The sequence below is a fragment of the Myotis myotis genome, unplaced genomic scaffold, assembly GCF_014108235.1.
Source record: "Myotis myotis isolate mMyoMyo1 unplaced genomic scaffold, mMyoMyo1.p scaffold_m19_p_10, whole genome shotgun sequence".
NCBI classification, from domain to species: domain Eukaryota; kingdom Metazoa; phylum Chordata; class Mammalia; order Chiroptera; family Vespertilionidae; genus Myotis; species Myotis myotis.
The window spans coordinates 15,770,642-15,787,638 of record NW_023416314.1 but is presented as its reverse complement, the minus strand read 5'-3'; the positions used below and the strand labels follow the sequence as shown (position 1 = coordinate 15,787,638).

At 38.9% G+C, this 16,997-nt stretch overlaps 1 non-coding gene across 1 annotated transcript; it reads right to left on the bottom strand.

The window, feature by feature from the left end:
- Positions 1–16,416: 16,416 nt before the first annotated feature.
- Positions 16,417–16,620, bottom strand: LOC118665542. The gene has a single exon (XR_004970653.1). It is a non-coding gene; the product is annotated as a small nucleolar RNA SNORA73 family (small nucleolar RNA).
- Positions 16,621–16,997: the final 377 nt, after the last annotated feature.

Sequence of the window (16,997 nt, the reverse complement as noted above, 5' to 3'; positions counted from 1 at the left end):
AGTAGGTACTATTGAAAAGCCTGTTTTCACTTTATATCTGAATAATCTGAGACATAGGGAAGTTAAATATTTGTTTCAGGCCATATGGTTAACAAATGGTACTACTAGCACATGAATCCAGGCCAGTAGACTCAAGACTCTTCTTAACCACCATCTAATATGGCATCTGCCCCATCCATTCTCAGATATTTTCTTCTTATATTTTTAATTCCCACCTGAGGATATTTTTCTTTTCCATTGATTTCTAGAGAGAGTGGGAGGGAGGGAGGAGGGGGAGAAAGAGAGAGAGAGAAACAGCAATGTGAGAGAGAGACATGTTGATTGGTTGCCTCCTGCACTTGCTTCTACCAGGAGGCAACCAATCAATGTGTCTGCAATAGGGAATCTGCGACCGAGATATGTGCCCTTGACTAGGAATCCAACCTGTGACCCTTCAATCCATAGGCTGATGCTTTAACCACAGAGCCAAACTGACCAGGACCCAGATATTTTCTTAAAAACTGAGCTGCTTGGTTCCCACACTTCTTAGAGTACCCAAGAAAATTAGGGCTCTGGGGAAACACATGGCTAGTTTCAAGTACCTCAATTTTTTTATTTTTTATTTTGAATAATAGAGGTACTTCTGGTAAAAAAATTAAAAATAAATAAATCAGGAGAATAGTTCTCTAGGGTCCTCTAGTCTATTATTCCTTTCAGAACGTCAAATATCTAATACCATGAAATCAGAATGCCATTTTGGTCCCTCATAGATGTAAATGAATACAGCTTTATGGGCCACCATCTTCAGATTTACTGAATAATTGAAAATACAAGTTAATTTCAACAATTGAGAGTCAGAGAGAAGCTCAAATCAGGGACATATTAAGACAAAGACAAGAAGCATGAATATACCTTTAGGATCAGTTGGAAAGGAGTACTCCAACATGTGGGTAAAATTCTATAATCTAGATTATTCAGTACCTCAGAGAAAACCAGAAAAGCCTATAAAATATAAACAATTGGATGTGAGATTGAAAGTGGGAGCTGAGGGATATTTATTATGCTTTTATCCAAGATAGAGCCGAAGAGATACTTATTGGTTTAAGATTAGATTTGGGCCCATTCAGCAATGCTAAACAATGATTTGTTTTAAGCCTTCTCTGTGTAGCACATTTAATTTTCAGGTTAAGTAAAGTTTATACAAAAGTTTGATTAATCTATTAGGGTATTAGGGTTATAGGAAATTAGTTAGTCAAAAAGCATTTTTTTTTTACCAATAAACATTCTTTCTTTTTATTTATGTATTATTTTAAAAAATGTTTATGTTGAGAGTATTACAGATATCCCCTCTTTCCCCCTCCTCCCCCCATTACCCTTCTCCACCCACATCCTGCCCCACCCCAGACCTGTACCACCCTATTATCTGTGTCCATGGGTAATGCATATATGCATATAATATCTTTGGTTAATCTCTTCCTGCTCCACTCTCCCCTTCTGAGATTCATAAGTCTGTTCCATGTTTCCATGCCTCTGATTCTACTTTATTCATAAGTTTATTTTGTTCATTAGAGTCCTTGTTCATTTATTTTGATTTTTAGATTTAATTATTGATAGATATGTATTTATTGCCATTTTAGTGTTCATATTTTTTTTTTTCTTCTTCTTCTTTTTAAAGAAGACCCTTCAACATTTTTTATAATACTGATTTGGTGGTGATGAACTCCCTTAGCTTTTTCTTGTCTGTGGAGTTCTTTATATGACCTTCAATTCTAAATGATAGCTTTGCTGGGTAGAGTCATCTTGGTTATAGGTCCTTTCTTTGACTATGTCTTGCCACTCCTTCTGGCCTGTAAAGTTTCTGTTGAGATATCAGCTGATAATCTATGGGGGCTATATTATAGATAACTAATTGCTTTTCTCTTGCTGCTTTTAAGATTCTCTCATTGTCTTTAACCTTTGGCATTTTAATTATGATATGTCTTGATGTAGGCCTCTTTGGGTTCATCTTGTTTGGAACTCTCTGTGCTTCCTGGACTTGTATGCCTATTTCTTTCACCAGGTAGGAGAAGCTTTCTGTCATTATTTCTTCTTTTCAATTTCTTGCTCCCTCTCTTCTCCTTCCAGAACCACCCTGATACAAATGTTGGTATGCTTGAAGTTGTCCCAGAGGCTCCTTACACTATTTGCATATTTTGGATTCATTTTTCTTTTTGCTGTTCTGATTGGGTATTTTTTGCTTCCTCATATTCCAGATTGCTGATTTGATTCTCATACTCTACTCTACTGTTTATTCCCTATAAATTATTCTTCATTTCAGTCAATGTATTCTTCATATCTGACTAGTCCTTTTTCATGTCTTTCATGTTCTCACTAATTTCCTTGAAAATCTCACTAAGTCCCCTGAAGCTGTCATTAAGTTCTTTGAATATCCTTTAAAACCATTGTTTTTCACTCTGTAACTAGTAGTTTGCTTGCTTCCACTTCATTTAGTTCTTTTTCTGGAGATTTCTTCAGCTCTTTCATTGTGACGTGTTTCTTTGTCTCTGCATTTTTGCTGCTTCCCCGTGTTTGTTTCTATGTATTAGGTAGAGCTATTAGGTCTCCTGGAATTGCTAGAGTGGTCTTGTGTAGTAGGTGTCTTGTAGGGCCCAGTGTAGGTGTCCTCCCTAGTCATCTGAGCTGGGCACTCTAGGTGTGCCCTGATGTGGGCTTTGTGTGTTGTCCTGTTGTAGTTGAGCCTTGGCTGCTGTGTGTATTACTGGGAGGAATTGACCCCAGGCCAATTGGTTATGAGGACCAGCTGCTACTACAGGAAGAGCTGCTGTGCAGGAGACACCCCTATGGAGCAGGACTTGCTTCAGTGGGGCCTTGGTGCTCACCAAGTCTGCCCCTTGAGTGTGTTGCTCATGGATGTGGGAGAGTTGTAATCAGGTGTGGACTAAAGCTGTCCACCAGGTGCACTGGCTCTGGGGCCTCCTCAGAGGTGTAAAGTCAGCCACTGCCTGTGCCCTGCCTGGGGTGTCCCAGCATGACCTACAGAGTGATCTGCAGATGGCTGCTACTTGTGTTGGGCTTAGAGGTGCCCAAGAGAGGCCAAGCTGTGAACCTTGGCAAGCTTCTGCTAGTGCTGGGCCTGGGGCCACTTATTGAGAGATATGAGGCACACTGAGTCCAACTGCTGCTTGTTTAAGAGCTTTTAGGAAAGTCTGAAGCCTGTGCCGGGACAAGCCATTCATATGAAAAAGACACTGCAAACAGCTTGGGTGGGGCTACAAGTTGGGTGGGGCAGAATCTCAGGGAATCACCAGGGTGAGGTGAACATAGTGGGCCAGGTTGCTGGAGACTCAGCTATAGTACCTGCCAGTCTGTTTGGGGGGAGGTCCCAGCACTTCTGTATGGGAGAAAGCTGCCCCCAAGATCTTGCTCTGATGCCAGATAATTTATTTCCTCCCCTGAATCCTTTCAAGAGTGAGTTGTGGTAAGTCTGTCAGTGGTACTTTAAGAGAAACTGCCTGGAACTCCAGCAGCTTCCATGTCACTCAGCCACAATCTCCGCTGCTTTTTACAGCCTGAAGTTACTGGGACTTCTCTTCCTGGCACTGGAGCCCTGAATTGGGGGCCTGGTGTGGAGCTGGGATCCCTTGCTCCTCACAGGAGGCCTTCTCAGCCAAGATATCCCTCCTGATGAAAACCATGCCACATGTGGGAGTCAGACCAGCCCCTTCTGTGCCTCTGCCTCTCCTACTAGTCTCAATGTGCTTTCTTCTTTAATTCTCTGGTAATATGACTTCCATTTAGCCAGATTTTAGGTGGTTCTGAATGATGGTTGTTCTGTGTTCAGTTGTAATTTTGATGTGGTTGTGGGAAGATGTGAGTACTGGCGTTTACCTAAGCTGCCATTTTGGTTCCTCCTCCCTCTGTTTTAAAAAACATGCTTTTAGTTATTTAAGAGAGAGAAGGGGGAGGGAGATAGAAACATGGATGAGAGAGAAAGATTGATTGGTTGCCTTCTGCGCACCTCCACTGGGTATCGAGCCCACAACCCGGGCATGTGTCTTGACCAGGAATCGAACTAGCAACCTCATGCTGCATGGGACAATGCTCAACCATTGAGCAGCACTTGGCTGGGCAATGTTCAAAATTTTTTACTGTTTGTTTCCTTAGATAATAAAAAAGAAGTCCTTGAAGAAGTTTAAAACAAATAACATTTTGTTTAATGTTTGAAAGTGAGAGAAAAGAATCAAATGGGCTAATTGTACTTATAAATTTCCATGTAGTTATAGAAATGTTACTACTTTAAACTAGATTGTTTTAGAGCCTTATAATTTATTAAATCAATAAATATTGATTGGTCATCGAGTAGGTAGGAAATCATGCTGGTCATCTAGAAAGATGAAATGGAGGATAAGATGAGAGCCTTTTTCTTAATCATACAACATTATCTCTCCCCCAAAGAAACATTTTAAAAATATTTTTATTGATTTCAGAGAGGAAGGGAGAGGGAGAGAGAGACAGAAACATCAATGATGAGAGAGAATCATTGATCAGCTGCCTTTTGCACGCCCCCTATTGGGGATCAAGCCTGCAACCTGGGCATGTGCCCTGACTGGGAATCAAACTGTGATCTCCTGGTTCATAGATCAACGCTCAACCACTGAGCCACGCTGGCTGGGCCCCAAAGAAACATTTTTAATGTGAAATGAAAATACATAAATGTCACTGTTTTTCAACTTAAAAAAATGCTTATTATCAAACATCTTTGGCATCTATGAGGTTCTTATTTCATTTAGGAGCATAAACCGTGCAAAAGAAAAACACAGAAAGGTTCATGAGAATATGCTGTTACACATTCCGTTAATTTTCTTAGTAGTATAAATAAAAAATCCTGATTAAAATAGAAATTGGTTTCTTAAGAAAAACATCAGACTGCTTGCCCCCAGGCTATTGTTCATGGAGGAGTAATTTTAAGCCGGTGATCAGGATGTGTCATCACATGGAAATGTGCTGGCAAACTGCTTGTACACACAAGCCCTTATCTCAGGTGGTTAATTGTTAAGATGAAAGTCAGGCCCCTGGTTTTCACTGGTGAAGTGTTTTCGGTTTCAAATAATACCTTTAACACAATGAGCCTGAGTTGGCTTTTACAAATAGTTCTAAAGCCCTAACTACTCACTGGGAAATTGGAAAACCTGTAGAATGAGCAAACAAAACTGTGGACTATTTAGGAATGTGTATCTCCTGCTGATTCAGACCTAAGCAATATGGGACTTTTTAAAACATACGTCGTCATCAGCCTCTAAATTCAAAACATCCCCCAAGAGAGAACCAAAACGTGCATGAACAACCTTTGAGTAAAGGACAGGGGGATTCCAGATTAGGAATAATAGGAACAATGGGCCATTTGAGTTAGGTTGAAATTATGAAAATTCTGTAAGTCAAAGAATCTTTAAGACAAAAATTTTGGCTTCAGTTTAAAGTGTTGTAAATTATCAATGTTGAAGACGAACGACACTTAGTATTAATCTTTGTTTTCCTAAAGGTAAGTGATTTGATTCTGTGCGACTGCATGGAATAATGATTTTTGTAAACACCCTCTGATGGTTGCTTTGTCCTAGTTTCTGATTTTCTTCCCCATAATCCCAAGGAAAGGGCTTATATATTCTTAAAAAAAAGAACCAAACAAGAATTTAAACACTCAGGCATATTGTCAACATAAGAAACGTCCAAACCTGTAGAGAATTTTTATGGGTTTGAACCAAAACTGAGGGCATGTACTGGGGAGCAAGATCTCAAATGCTCTGGAGAAGAACAGTTTTGCAGTTTCTTTTATGCATTTGAGATTAAAAAGAGAAAGTAAGAAAGTTACATGAAGATGGGAGAAAGCAAGGTGGGGATCAGATTACAGGATAGTTAAGATTCTTTGCTTTCTTGAGGTGATCATGCTTTTAAAGGGGGATCTTCTGGAGAGTATTATGCTAAGTGAAATAAGCCAGTCAGAGAAAGGCAAGTATCACATGATCTACTCATATGTGAAATCTAATGAACAAAATAAACTGTTGAACAAAATAGATCCAGAGACATAGAAGCATAGAACAGACTGTGGAATCTCATTGGGAAGGTGGGGAAGGGTGGGTGGGTGGGAAGTGATCAATAAAGAACTTGTATGGATATATGCATAACCCATGGACATAGACAATAGGGTGGTGAAGGCCTGGGGTGGGCTAGAAGGGGTCAATGGGGGAACAGGGGACACATATGTAATACTTTCAACAATAAAGATTTGAAAATAAATGGCTCACAGAAAACAAAGGGGGATCTTAAAAGGAGCATTTCAGTGTGTTAACTGAGATGAACAGGGTTTGCTTAAGACAAAGATAAACTTTCACTGAAGAAGTTATATGCCTGGGACGTGACTACCTACCATGACCTGCCCAGATAGGAGTTTATAATTGGATCACCCAGTGAAGTTACTTTCCATAGAACCCCTTTTTCCTCCACAATATTTACACCCTAGAGAAGGTGTAAGAGTGCCCCCTCCCCCAACCTCCTTATATACAGTCAATCATGGCCTAATCCCCAGGTGCCAACTGCCAAGTGCCAAGGAACTCATTTTCAGTGCTGCAGTTGCAAAGCAGAAAGTCAGCAATTTAGGAGGTCGTTTACTTCTAACATCTGAATCACGTGCTCTTCAGAGATGCCGTATTCATACTGGATTGATCCACAAAAGAAATAAGTAGACTCTGCAAGGGAAAAAAAGGAAATTCTTTTTAGTTCTTACTTGAGTATGACATCTGAAAGTCAAATTTTAATTTCCTAGGCTCACTTCACAATGAATTTTAATTGTATTGTGTTTTGTTAAAAACAGTGATTACTGAACGTCCACCTTTGCCAGATTTAACCAAATACTCCAATAGAGCACTGTCTAAATGTGTTTGGAAACGGAAAAATCCAGATTGTTTGGTAGTGAATAATAGAAATATAAACAAGTGAGAGAAATAGGGCCTTCGTGGTTTTAACAACAAGCAATTTAAGTATATTTAAAGATTCCTAATATTTAAACAACGAAGCAAAAAAGTCTATTTTTAACATAGCCTAGCCTCACCTTGTTACCTTCATTCACTAAAGTAGAAGTTGTTACACATTTTTAAATCAATTTTCTGATTTAAAATAGTAATATACAAAAAGTAACAAACTTATTGCATAATGATTGGAAAACAGGGGGAAAATCTAGAAGAAGAAAAAAGTACCATAATACCCCAAGATTTTTTTTTAGATAACCCTTATTATATGTCCTTAAAGTTGATTTATTTTCATGATAGTCAATCTTCAAGGTTTTTAAAAATAGCACTTTCTACACTAGAAAAACTTGCCATGCTATCAATTCCAAAAAAAGCATGTAATATGATTATAGTTAAAATCATTTTTCTTGAAATATTAATGTATATTGCATGTAACATTATATATTTAAAATCATTTTTCTTGAAATCAAAACAAAACAAAAAAGGCATATTTAATGCATTGGGGTAACCTATCTTCCACAGTTTGCCTTTCTTCATTGAATTAATAAAAAAATTGAGAATAAACTCAAAACTGCAGAAAACACATCTTAATAATGCTATGCTTAATAATTTAAATTTTTCTATATGCTCTAGTTAGTTAATTTCAGAAAATTATAGAAAGGAATTCACTGCTCGACCGGTCGTTCAGTTGCGTAGGCTTTTATATATGTAGACTAGAGGCCAAGTGCATGAAATTCATGCACTGGGGTGGGGTGTCCCTCAGCCCAGCCTACACCCTCTCCAATCTGGGACCCCCCGGGGGATGTCTGACTGCTGGTTTAGGCCCAACCCCTGTGGGCTTGGTCCACCCCCAACTTCCCTCCCTCCCCTGCAGGCCTGGTCACCCCCAACTACCCTCCCCTGCTGGCCTGACCCCTATGGAATCAGGCCTAAACCAGCAGTTGGACATCCCTCTCACAATCTGCAACTGCTGGCTTCCAACCGCTCACCTGCCTGCCCACCTGATTGCCCCTAACCACTTCTGCCTGCCAGCCTGATCACCCCCAACTATTCCCTTGCCAGCCTGATCGATGCCTAACTGCTCCCCTGCCAGCCCGATTGCCCCCAACTGCCCTCCCCTACAGGCCTGGCCACCCCTAAATGCCCTCCCCTGCAGGCCTGGTCACCCCTAACTGCCCTCCCCTGCTGGCCTGATCTCCCACAACTGCCCTCTCCTGCTGGCCATATTGTGGTAGCCATCTTGTGTGAGGGTGTGACAGTCAATTCGCATATCACCTCTTTATTATATAGGATATGAGGGTTAAATGACATAATGATTGGAGAGCATTTGCAACATCTTAATAAACTTAATAGACATCTGATATTTTTCATTAATTCAAATAACTAACCTATATAGCACTCAGGAAAACTATTGTGCAAGGCTCTCTTGTAGGCGCAGGAAATATTACATGAACAATATTGACAAGGACTCTTACATATTAGAATAAGGAGAAAGTAGACACTGGAGAAAGGTAATTTGGTGTAGCTATGAATGTTATTAGTTATATAAAATTAAGTGCTGCTATAGAATTATTGGAGGCAGGGCTGAGAAGATGAACACTCTTAGTTGAATGTCAAGGAAGATCTCTCCAAAGAGATATATTTACTATAAAAGTGAGACCTGAATGACAAGGGAGGCTCAGCCATTTGAACATCTGGGAGCAGGGTATGAGTCCAGGCAGAAGAAATGGGAGGCACAAAGGCTCTGGGTGGAAACAAGCTTCTGTCCAGGGAACAGAAAGAAATGTGTGCTGGAACATCAGAAACAAGGAGAAGGGTGGGGAAAGCTGAGATGCAAAATTTGCAAAATGTCAATTTGGGGTTTATTTTCCAGGCTATTCCACTGCATACCTTCCAAAGTAGATATCAAGTCCAAAATTTTACTTATGTGTCCATAAAGAAACCATTATTTTCCTTGTAACTGCATAATGGCATCAAAGTGTGAAGTCTTGATTACATTTCTCTGGATTTGAGCCATTAAATGATCCCCCCCTTTTTTTGGATCTGAAGTAAGAAAATAATCACCCAACACGGTCCCTTGATTTGCTCCAAATTGTCTCTGAATTCTTTTAAAAAACGGAATAACCATTAGCATTCTAGGTTGATGTCTAGATTAAAATGCAGTAGGAAAAAGTCTTCAGATCATATATTACGGCTTATTCCTAATTCTTACCCTCAAATTACTGCCCTGTATTTCCCTGTGTCACTGGTTCATTTTAATGTGAAGTTGAAGATCTTACTTCCCCATCTCCAACCCAAACTACTACCAACTACTCTTCCTGGGACCTCCTGCCAACTGGTAAGTTCAGCCAGTGGGCAGCACGGAGGCACGAGAACGCAGGGGAACCAGGACTTTCGTGTGCCTCCCTCTCTTCCTTGGGAGCCCCGGCTGTCTCCAGCTCAGCTCCCCCTGGGCAGCCCCATCATGAGTTGCAGCTCCCCCTTCTCACATCACTCAGGTTTCATCACCTATTTCCTGTGTTCATCTAGCCCCAGGGACTAGAGGGGCTCTGGGTGGAAACAAGCTTCTGTCCAGGGAACAGAAGGAAACGTGTGCTGGAACATCAGAAACAAGGAGAAGGGTGGGGAAAGCTGAGCTGCAAAATGCTTACTGCACACTAACTACAAAAGATTAAAATCTGAATTGTAATCTAGGGGCTTTTGGTGTTGCTAATGTCTGGATCAGGTCACTCTTTTCTGTTTATCTTCCTAGATCTTCTATCACTTGTGGAACTTAATTGTCTGTTTAATATCAAAGTGGTTTCTGGTTCCTGGTTGTATCCTGACTGATACCAGTTGACAATCTGAGGAATAAAATGGGAAAATGGTAATACATTTTCCACTGGCAACCAGTACTGACTTACTGAATCTTCTTATGTAATTTAATGTATATCTTCATGGATATATTATATATAAATATATAAATATGATGCCATTAATTAGATTATGTGAATTGCATATGCATTGCTTAGATTGGCTTTTGTTGTTGTTTATATTATTAGTATCCAAAGCACCTGGCAAATAGTTAATGCTTAATGTACACTAACTACAAAAGATTAAAATCTGAATTATAATGGAGTTTAACCAAATTTTCTTTTGGCACTATAAAAAGAATTTATGAGTTGCAAGCAATCATGGACACATGAGGGCAATTCAGGCTTGAGGCTTTAGGTTGTTTTAAAGTAAGTAGCAACATTTGCATAAAAAAACAAACGTGTCAACAGTAATTCTTGTGGACTCTGGCAAGCCTTCTGGCAGAAAGTACTTAGCAAACAAAAGTATTAGCATATAGTTGGTGTAAGCACACACACCCTCCTAATTCCACCTTTGGGAAGCTTTTACAGCAAGCTTTTTTAATGATCATTACATTCCTATGAGGGACATATTTTCTATGGCCGCTCAGGGTCCAAGTGACACATTTTTTTTCTAATAAAAAAGTAGAGAGAATGTAGATAGATATTTAATGCCTGTGTTGACTACCTCTTAATATAATATTTAGTCAACATGTTAGGGAAGAGTAGAAATATAATATAAAGCAGCAAAGCATGAAATAAAGGTCATTGTTTTATGTCTTAATACGTGACAATATGCTTTATTTGTGAATCACTATCAATTATTCCACCTCCCTGAAGTTTAAATATTCAGCAGTTGGTAAACTTTGTATATGTTCAACCACAGGGGAAAAAACTGGGTCAAGTGAAACTTTATAGTGTTACCACACAATCTCTGTGATGTCAGCTCAACTTCCCAAGACCTCAAAAAGCATTTTAGTTGCCCTAGCCAGTTTGGCTCAGTGAATAGAAGTGCTGGCTTGCAGACTGAAAGGTCCTGGGTTCGATTCTGGTCAAGGGCACATGCCCGGGTTACGGGCTCGAACCCCACTGTGGGGCGTGAAGGAGGCAGCCAATCAATGATTCTCTTTCATCATTGATGTTTCTATCTCTCTCTCCCTCTCCCTTCCTCTCTGAAATCAATATATATATTAAGTATTTTAGTTGATTCTGTTGTATTGCCTTAATTGCTGTTTGGGAGTATGAGATAGAAAACTCAATGTTTTGACCATATACATATATATATATATATATATATATATATATATATATATATAATGGATAAAAAGCAATTGTCTCCTAAATGGGTTATTTCTGTAATTTTGACCACTCTTCAAGGTCAGTGATTATGCAGGTTCAGGAATGAGGATGACACCAATCCTAATGGAAGAACATTCACTTTTACCTTTGGAGTTATTTTCAAAACTTTATCATCATCAAAGTGAACATCGCCTCCCTGACCCTCACTAGGAGGAAAGGCATGAGCCAGCTGTCCAAAGAACCCACCAAATGGGGGAGAAATCTCCACATTATCAAAAGGAAAAAAATTCAGCGCTGGCCAGTGTGACTCAGTTGGTTAGAGCGTTGTCCCATGCACCTAAGGGTCACAGTTCCATTCCTAGTCAGGACACATACCCACATTTTGGGTTTGATTTTCAATCAGAGCATGTATGGGAGGCAGCCAATTGATGTTTCTCTCTCACATAAATGTTTCTCTCTTTCCCTCTCCCTTTATCTCTTTCTAGAATCAATGAAAAACATCCTCAGGTGAGGATTTAAAAAATGCCATCCTTTCAAAGGGAAAAAAATCTCAGATAATAACTGGGAAAATTGTCAAGAACAAAACCTATATCAAGAACAGACCCTATCCCTTCGGGTGGAGCATATTGAAAAACTAGAGGCTCAGTGCATGAAATTCATGCACGGGTAGGGTCCCTAGGCTGCACCCTTGATCAGCGATCAGGGCTGATTGGGTTCCCCACCTCCCTGCCTCCCAGCTTCCCCGCCTCCTCTTTCCCTCACTCCCTCAGTGCCCACCACCACTGTTGGTCGCCTGCCATGTTTCATGCCACCCCCTGGTGGTCAGCGCACATCATAGCAAGCGATCAAACTCCTGGTCTCCCGGTCGAAATCCCTAGGGGACAATTTGCATATTAGCAAGGACTAGTGCGATCCCTGGGCTGTTTGTCTGCATGAGGCTGGTGTCCTCCTGTGCTATTTGTACAAATAAATCTGAGGCAGGAAAAAAAAAAAAAAAAAGACAATCTTTGCATCATTATTACCTTGGCTTCCAAAGAACATCATGATGTAAGCAGCATCCCAGAAAACTAGGAAAATGAGTTGGGTCTTATTGCTCCAAACCTTGAATGCTTCTTAAACAGCATGGTCCACAGTTGCAGGGGAAAGATCTGAAAGCGTAATTCCCTATTCTGACTAACACATAAACATGGAGGCATCTCAGCAACATTTGTGAATTTTAAATGTGACATTTTAAAGATTATTTTACTTTTTAAATCTATCCTTTTGATGGTTCATTTTATTTTAGAGAATCAGAAATCTAACCATGGTATATTAAATTTTCTTTAGTGACAGCCTTAATTTTTATGTGTTTACAAGTATTCTTGGTTTAAAAAATGAAACTGCACTATGATTACTTAAGATTTAAAAACTATAAGACATTAATAATTTTGAATAAGGGTGTAAAATTCCACTTGATATAAAATATCTGAATGTAGTTTTAATTTTATTGGAGTGCAAGGCAAGAGATCATTGAGTTCAACTAATAAATTAATACTCAGCTTATGCTACATAAGTGATACACTAAAAGATCAAATTGGTAATCCCAGAGTTCTGAGGCACAAGATTAAAGAAAATATTATTGTAAAAGTATATTAAAGAATCATTAAGCTCATAAATGCTTGGAAAGAATTATCTATGCATTCCAACTTGATTTGCCTTTCAAGTAAAACTAAATATTAGCACAGAAAGACAATAAGTGGTTCCTTTCTCCAACATTTTGCTAAATAAGATGTATGCACACTGTGTAAAATATCTACCTATAAAATATCTACCTATATCAGTAGCCTTTAAAAGGCATTCGATAGAAGTGTCTTTCTGATGTATTTCAGATTGAATGCAAAAATGTTTCTTACTCATCTTTATATCCCCAGATATTTTATGCAAGCCTGACACATGTTAGGTACTCAGTTAAAATGTGTTGAATGGGCGAACAAATGGATAAATAAATGGGTTCAAATAAAGGTCAGGTTCAAGGTGCTTATCTATAGTTTTCTTGCTGGGATTATCTCATGTCTTAATCCTCTGCTTTGCTTGAGTTGTGATTTAGGATCTCACCTGAGAAAGAATCTTCTTCATCTAATAATGTAAGTTCAATATTTGTTGTTTTTGAACTTCCAAAATTTGCCTGAAAATGATCTGCTGCACCATGCTACCATTGTTAAAAGCCAACTGATTTTAACTATTCCTTAAAATTCAATTTTCATTGAAAATTATTACAAGGAAAAGAACAAAGCCATTAATTCTCTATCAGATTTTTAATTTAAAAGATTATTTTTTCTAAGATATTTTAAGCCATTTGGAGAAGATTTTCTAATCCAGTATTCAAGTAACAGAGATAAGGCTTGCTTTGGAACACACAAGAATGTTACTTGGGCACAACATAAATTTATAGACCCCAAAAGGACCTCCAGAGATTCTCTAACCTAGGCCCTTTATATTACACTAGAGGCCTGGTGCATGAAATTCGTGAACAGGTAGGGTCCCTAGGCCTGGCCGGCGATCAGTGTCAATCAGCATCGATTAGCGCCTTCTGGCTGCCGGCTGGGGCCTTCCTTCATTCTGCGCTGCCCCCTGGTGATCAGCACACATCATAGCAAGCGATCAAACTCCCAAGGAGACACTTTGCATATTAGCCTTTTATAAATATAGATTAGAAAACAGGTTCAAAGATATTGAGAAACTTTCTCAAAATCACACAAAGAGAGAACATTGATGCTAGGATTTGAATCTCAGCCTTCTGAATAGGATAGTCCAGGATACTATGTATTACTCTCCCCCACCGCCCCCCAAAAACTACTTAACATATAAGTATATGATCTGCCAAAGCTTATTCTGCCAGCTAAAGTAACATTACACATTGTACAAAGGAGAAATTATGAGCCACCTTTTCACCTGCAGGTCAAGTTATCAGTTAGACACTTCATTCTCTTAGGGAAATATTGTATACTCCACCATACCAGGGACCCCACAACTAAATGGCTTCATAAGATTTAAAGTTCCAGAATCCAGTTGGCAGTTTGCTTGTAGAATAAAGCAAGCTTGCATATGCTGGGGTCTATTCCCCAGGAGTTCAGATTTCTCTTCTGCCATGTGTTGATCTCAAAGAAAGGTGATAAAAGGCTTGCAAATAGTGCTACAAAGAAGCACACATTCATGACCATTAAATGGAGAAACTATACTAAATTAGAAAACCAAGAGGAGTGGGCTGTTACCTCTCCGCCTTGATGAGGCAATCTTGTTCTCTGGCGGTAGATGAGGGGACTGGGAGGGACCAGAGACAGCAAGAGTCTACAACAGAAAGGTGATCAGCACAAACACTGTTGCCTCTGTCGCTGAGGAGTCTGTAGAGACCTTCAGTTGGGGGTGGGAGGCTGGAGGGAGATCTTTTGAACCTCGTTAAATTGGTCTTATAGAGTCCAATGTTGGCATATGATTCTTATCCCTATGTTGTTTGCACTACTTTCTGCTCAAGGACAGACCAAGGATAACACATTCTTTTGTCCAAAGTAAAAGTTTACACATAAAAACAAAGGCTTCGCACCTTGCTTAATGACCTTAAATATAGTATGTACTTTTGGTGGGAACTTTACCTTTAAAATTGGCTAAGCAACAGGGAACTTATAATTTGCCTTCTGACATAGGAAGGAAGGAAAAGAGGGCAGAGGGAAGAAGGGAGACACCGGGAGGGAGGCTAGAAGGAGGCTAGAAAGGGAGGAGGGAAGAGAAGGAAAGGAAGGAAGGAGAAAAGGTAGGGAGGAAGGGAGGTAGGTTAGAAAGAAAGTGGCATTTTTCTGAAGTAACAGAGGGCCAAGCACTGTCTTCTTGCATTTACTCCGATTTATTAGGGAGTGGCCAAGAATCTGAGTGAGTCTGTGCCTGATACCTAGATGAAGATACGAACAGAACTAGACAGGACTGTAGGCTGGGAAAACTTCCCCCAGCAAGTCCCCAAAAGAACTACTAGTTTATTTCAATTTGAGAACCCATTTAATCACTTTGCTGCCACTGGAACCATTTTAACCATGAATCCAACCCTAAATGAGATAATATAATCCAGATGTAGGAAATGAGCCATTCGCCTGGCAAAGCATTGCTTAGAATACGTGCCAATTTTTTCCAAAAACCAAATTTCTTTCAAAAATTTCCAAAACATTGACAAGCACAAATGATTAAGTAGATCTCACCCTTTCTTGCACAAACATGGATGTTGATGAAACTGATCAAGCAGGAGGTTAAAGATAGAATTTTATCTCTTTTTCTTCCAATGCTTTACACATTTTGGAAAGTCCTACACCTGCGAGTTTTTGGCTGACTTCCAAGTTCTTTCAGCTTGAAGAGGCAAGTACATTTCATAACTAGTAGAAATGGAGACATTCATCCTAATATTTCATTTGCTCCCAGGGTATTTGGTCATATCCAGATTAAATAAATGGTTTTGAAACCGTTTGCTCTGTCACTACTCATTATCTTACTGTAGAATCTAGTCAGTTGATTCACATGGAGGCAGGGCACTATTCCAAAAATTAAGATGACCCACCCCCAAACTTAGGCATTAATCAGGAACCAGTAGTGTTCAAAGATGACTTGGGGATGAGATCTAAGTAAACATATCTTCCAACCTACTTTCTGCTGTCCCGAGTGATGGGCAACATTCATATACAGTGAACACTTCCTTGAACTACACTGGGCACCACCCGTAATTCCACCTCTTTCTTTCTGATAAAAAAAAAAAATACTATAAAGTGATTATAGTGACATTATAATAATAAATAACCCAGGAAATGAAATAAAATTAAAAATGCAAATAATTTTTTCAAATTATTTTATTATTATTATTCCTCCTTACTGACCTCATACAATTAATGGGAGCAAATTATTAAATTGGTCTCCAAACTCATGATAGCAAAGTGAAGGATTGCTCCCCAAATGTAGGATATAAAGATAAGAATGTTGAAATTAATACAGGAAATTCTGTGTAAGAAACCTTCATTTGTAAATGGTAAAATTAAAGAATATGAAAATAATTTATATTTTTAAAATACCTTATTTTAACAATTTATTTTGAAACTTTATTTTACAAAGATAATACTTGACAAGTGTTAATAATTTAATGTTCTATAATATGTTTATAAATTTTTCTTTTTTTTCTTTTTTTCTTTTTTTTCCTTTTCTTTTTTTCTTTTTTCTTTCCTTTTTTTTCTTTTTTCTTTCTTTCTTTTTTCTTTTTTTTTCTTTTTTTTTCTTTTTCTAGATGTTTCCTGCATGGTTTGTCTCCTCAGTCATCGTCCACAGGACTCTGAGAAGCTGTAGGAATATGCAGGCGCAGACTCAAGGCCCGGCTTTCTCTCCAACGTTGTGGAAAGGGACTGTACATCACGGGGCAGAGCCCTCCGCTCCCCTGCGCCACCTGGACAGAGCCCGGGGAAAGTGACCTCCCGGGGTATCCACGTTGGGTATAAATTTTTAAATTTAAAATGCATTAACTACTTAATTTCAAAAATTTCTTTGGTATTATAAATTCTGAACATGTTTGAAATAATAAAATATGCGTATTAAATACATAATTTTATGAAACAAGTACTGAAACACCTGTATTATCATTTTGTTCACTTCAGTAATTCATTGAAATCTCTCAGTTGCTAATGAACCCCTCCCCCCACTCTCTTGTTCTTTGTTGGGTTTTATAATTTTATTTTATTTATATAATTCTAACAGAGTAATAATTGACATATAGGCAAATTTGTCTGCAGCAATATCTAGTGTTTTCTGCATGGGGTTTCTGGTCTGTGAGGGAGGAAAAAGGAACAGACCAGGTCTAACGGAATCATCC